Source organism: Andrographis paniculata, unplaced genomic scaffold (assembly GCF_009805555.1).
Source record: "Andrographis paniculata isolate CXL003 unplaced genomic scaffold, ASM980555v1 Contig34END, whole genome shotgun sequence".
Taxonomy (NCBI): Eukaryota; Viridiplantae; Streptophyta; class Magnoliopsida; order Lamiales; family Acanthaceae; genus Andrographis; species Andrographis paniculata.
In genome coordinates this window covers 872,548-877,881 of record NW_026137567.1, presented here as the reverse complement: position 1 = coordinate 877,881, position 5,334 = coordinate 872,548, and the positions used below count along the sequence as shown (strand labels likewise).

At 31.4% G+C, this 5,334-nt stretch overlaps 1 long non-coding RNA gene across 2 annotated transcripts; it reads right to left on the bottom strand.

Annotated features, from left to right (window-relative positions):
- Window positions 1-813: 813 nt before the first annotated feature.
- Window positions 814-5,334, bottom strand: LOC127248824 (uncharacterized). 2 transcript variants are annotated; one of them, XR_007838160.1, is made up of 5 exons: window positions 5,022-5,334; window positions 4,418-4,467; window positions 3,483-3,540; window positions 2,419-2,460; window positions 814-1,129 (listed from the first exon to the last, which is right to left on the bottom strand). It is a non-coding gene; the product is annotated as an uncharacterized LOC127248824 (long non-coding RNA). The 2 variants fall into 2 exon arrangements; XR_007838159.1 differs by lacking the exon at window positions 814-1,129 and adding an exon at window positions 2,275-2,334.

Below are 5,334 nucleotides of genomic sequence, written 5' to 3'. Positions count from 1 at the left end.
GTTACTCTATAGTAAAGTATTAAAGATGAAACGAGAAACTACAAAATTTTATCTTAAAAAGTATATTTTCTCCCTTAAAAAGTACAAACGACACCGCAAGTCCTTTCGACATGATTTAATTGTTGCGATAGTATATATTTTCAACTCAACTCATGAAATTTTATCTATGTTTATTGTCAATGTAAACTTACAAAGTTCAATTCACTCAATTGGGGTTTAGGTCACAATAGTACAAGATTAGTATAGAAAACATCACTACAAAAAAAATTTACAAATTACTACGAAAAAATTTCGTCACAACAGACAAAATTTCCGTCACAACTTCCAATTACAATGGAATTTGCATCCAAGTGGGAGCAGTAGTAAATACTATTGTAGTAATATAATGTGACAATTAATATTTTTCGTTGCAGAAAATTTCCACAGAATTAGTGACCATTATTTCTGTCACAATTTTTTGCCACGGAATTTTACTACAAAAAGATACTATTGACGTAGTTCACTGCAAGAGAAATGGTTTGTTGCTGACTCCGTTGCAATTTTTTGCAACGTCGTAAAGTTAACATTTTGCGATGGTATATAACTATTGTTAATTCCGTCGCAATTTGTGTAGTATACGCTTTTGCCAATTTTTCCGGGACGTATATAACAAATATTAATTCAATCCTCCACAAAAAAAAAAAAATTAATGATTTGATTAATATCTCTCATCAAAGATATGAAAAATAACGAAAATCATATAAAAATTTCAAATCAAATAGAGTATAATAAACCACATATGAATAAAATATATTTAATATCAATACCCCTAGTAGCACATGTTATATAAATTTATAAAATCTAGTTCCATTTACCAAAATATCATACAAAACAACTAAACTGGTAATTAAAAAACATATAATAATAAATCATCAATCAAATCCCGTCATGGTAAATTGCGACAAAGCTTCCTACCCAGTTCCAAAGTTCAATGATTTCTTTGTTGTTCTCAAGTCCTTTAATAAATCCTTTTGGTTGTTTCCATGTTCTTATTGTATAGAGCTATCAATACGAGCAACTTAAATGAGATATCCAGCTATCGTTTCAAAATCAACTTCTAGACAACCTCTTGAAGTCATTTCAAGTGTACCTGGAGCATAATCATTTTGAAAAAAATCAAATTATAATAACCATACATAACTTGTGTAATAAAAAAATTAAGTAAATGTCAAGTTTATATTAAAAAGATAGTAAATTTATTAATCCTTATGCCTCAAGGTGTTATGCTGTCATTGTCATACAAAACAATAACTTTATTGATAGTAGAACTTCTCAAAAATTTTGCCTATATTCCAAAATATAGACATGATCAAGACATGCTACGTAGTCTAAGCATCAAAAACAGAACCTGTCATTGACACACAACTCCAACACAATTAAAGAAATATAGTCGATGAACTTGAAATATGTTGATTAACACAAATCCCACATACAAACATTGCGAAAGAAACAAGCCAAGAGGTCATTTATATTAACGTGAAAGAGTGAGGCAACAATATAATTCACATTTTTTAATTAAGAAATCAAGTTATAGAAAAACACTGTATATTGGATTCAAAAGCATCTAAAAAAATTACATCATGGTAACACTAGCAATAGGTATCCCATGTCAATATTAAGCCATCAAAGAGTCACTAATTTGATTTATTCTTTGAGGAGATGCAAATGAGATACAAACTCTATGCTATCTTGCAGTCGAAATATTCTTTTGATCACAAAAGTCTACATAACTAACATAGCACATGCAAGAACTTACTTGCATAAACAACTATTTTGAATTTGATAAGGTAGCTAGCTAGCTCTCAACTAAAGGTATACATAACATACATACATGATGAAAAATGAAACTACAAACAAAATCAAATGCAGTACTGTTGGGATTCTTGTGATGATTTTTGAATTCTTGAGAGAGAGGGGGGTTATCAGTTACCGCTATAATATTATAGGTACGAGATGACGAAAACAAGCATGTTTACAGACATTTATCTGAGTCATATGGCCATTAATGGAATGGCTCTGAATCCAAGATTCCAAAGCATATAAGTCAAAAGGGCCGTTGCATCATATATACGGGTGAAAACCATAGATGTACTTCCCGACATTTCGGTCAATATATATACAAGATAACAATCCTAAAGTAGAAAAAGGGGAAAATATTTGTATCAATGTCAAGAGAAATGAAAAATCACATCAGAAAAAAATCATGAAAACCTATGGACCTTGTACTTTTGCAGAAACAAAATAGTATTGTTGCTTCAGCGTATCAACGGTATAATACTTGGAAGCAGCTTCAATCTATACTCAAACTTAGAATAATAAGAAATTTATTGTGTAGAGAATGTTTTATTGAAAACTAACGGGAAACAATCACACAGCTACCTTAACAGGGTTTTTGAGACAAGCTCTTTGTAGTCTTTTCACCTGTCACAAATGGCAACTACAAATTACAAAATCATTCAAGTGCACTATATATTGATCAGTTAATTACCAAGTGTTCCAAAAATTGAAGGAATTCATGATTTTGGATTCTCTAACAATAAAAATGACAGCATGAGCAATTATAAAGGTTAATTTTATTAGCTAATACTAATCACTCTCAATAATCAGAGAAAATTAACTTATCACCGAATAAACACAACAAACTGCTTAGTCAGACTTTGCTATAGTAGGCCATTTTTTAGGTCCATATTTATCCCCTAGTTTTGTTTTTTCTCATCCTCTAAGAACATAAATCTTGTAATCAAACATATAATATTAGAATGGTTGATACATGTTTTTGGAGGAATAAACAACCAACCTCTTGAGTCGAGTGACCTTAAACAAGATTTGGATTCAGAACCTTTTGCCATCTATAACACTGAACTTATGTTCTATCCAGACAGAACTCCGGTGCATAAATGCCAATCTTTTTGAGAAGATAATTCAAACTAAGAACAACAATGGTTATGATTGGATTGTTATTGGTTATCAAAACTTTATTCAACTCAAAGAACAGTCTTTCAGTTACATATTTTATATTCTTGCAACCGCATTTTATCTAGTTGAGTAATCAAACAGAAGAATGAAGAGGTATTAGCATTTGCAGTCCAACTCTTATATATCAAAATGTGTAAGGAAGCTATTCATACATCTCCCATTGTTTAAATCTACGTACTACAGTTTTATCTACAGCTGGTTCCCATTTGTGCCGCCAACATTTGAGTTTCATCACAACTTCCAAGAAGCAGTTACTTAAACTCCAATCTAATAATTAGTAGAATGTGTGTGGCAGCAAAGTGATGGAATCTACTGGATACCTAAAAGTCAAACACTTGAATAGAACATAACAAGCATTAAGATAACCGAATCAATCAAAGAATTTCAATAAGAATTATGTTGCAAATAGAAAAAAGGCTGCAAACTAAATATTAGACAAAAGAGATGATATTTTGACCTAAATATACCTATTTTCTTCCAACACTTTCCCCTGTAAGCTACAACAGCCCTTTTCAATGTATCATCCTGAACCAAAGCCGTTTACACTTATTAATTACATGCATATTTCATGCTTGGCAACAGAATATAAGAAGAAATGTCAAAAAAATTATAGTACTAAACTTCTAGAATTCTTTTATGTGCAACAATTAAACTCCCCTCTTCTAGATCATATATGAGGTCAAAACAAAAACATATTCTAGATTGAACACAATATAAAAGAGCATCTCTTTTTTACCTCCTCTCGAGTTCAACTGCCTTTTGCTCTTCTAATTGGGACAGAATCATTAACCTATATCCATAGAACTTTCTAAATATTGATAAATGGAACGAAAGATGTCATTCCCAATTGGTTGGGGGTAAAAACCATATAGACACATGACACCAAATAATATGGTAATTGGATTTCAATATATGGTTGAAAATGATTAGATAGTAATATGTTTTAGCTAAATTATAACTGAATCATTCTTGTAGGATCAGACATAAGCTCATACATGACACTTTGCACTCATTGTGAATATTGCAAACAAAGCAATTGAAAATTTCAAATAGAAGAAAACTTAAAAATGTAAAACAAACAAAATCGGACTGTTCTATTATGATTATTTCAGCCACATCCAGAGCCTTGCAGTTTATTCTAAGATAAAACTTTATTATCAAAATACTAACAAGCCGAAATACAATTGTGTAAAAATCGATCTACCGGCATCAATCATTCAAAGCATAAATACCTATACTTATAGGTTTTAAATAATAATGTTTATATACCAGAAAACTCATTCAAAGCATCAGAGTCACATATACAATGGCCTCAATAATGCCCAAAAGAAAATGTAATCGTTTAAATCCATTAGATCATAGTCATTCATTGCAAATGAAAATTAGGAAGTCATCAACTGACTTGGATATTGCCAACTCTGATGGGGGAGTCAAGCTGCCACCAACTCAATCCTGCAACAAATGTGAGACCAACTTTAAATTCCCAATGCTTTGTTAACAAGGTGTAATTAGTAAATTTGAGCATTATGAAAAACCATTTCGAATGTCTAATGTATTTGCAATCATATTATTTTGATTATTATAAGCTTAAAGTGCATCCGTATTCAGATTATGATGTCCTGAAACATTATCATCTTATATTACTTACGGAGTTAATATATTAATGTTGAACACTCTAACATACATCAATCTATCTATTTCTTTAAAAAAAAAAAAAAAAACCACGAACAGAGCTTAGTTGAGAAGACAAAGAAAAACTAAAATTATAATCTATTAACTGATTAACACAAGGTCAATAGCTCCTGAAATTGAAATGAATCGAACAATTAAATTGAAATTAATTGAACACATTCCTAAGGATTGATGTCATAAGCAAAAACAACAAGAAACAAGACAAATAGCTAATGAATCGAACACAAATTGTAATAATACAAAACCCTGGAATCCTTACACATGTGATTCTTCAAGTTACCCGAGCAAAAGCAAACGGTGAAAGTTGACCATACCTCAGCTGCCGCCAAATTCAGCTCCGTCAGCGGTGATAAAACTTCCCAAACGGCCGGAATAGATGTCGCCGGTGCAATGGATGTGTTTGGGTGTGTTTTCGTGATGTGTGTTTGCGCGGAATTGTAATCTTGTTTATGGGAATAAATACCTAAACATTGCAAGAGATTCAATTTGTTGCGGATGCCCTTGCAATATTGTGACGGACATAATTATTCGTAGTGTAAATTGTAGGAATTGCAAGAGATTCAGATTGTAGCAGATTTCCCTACAATATTGCGACGGGCCGAATTATGCGTCGTGTAAATTATAGGA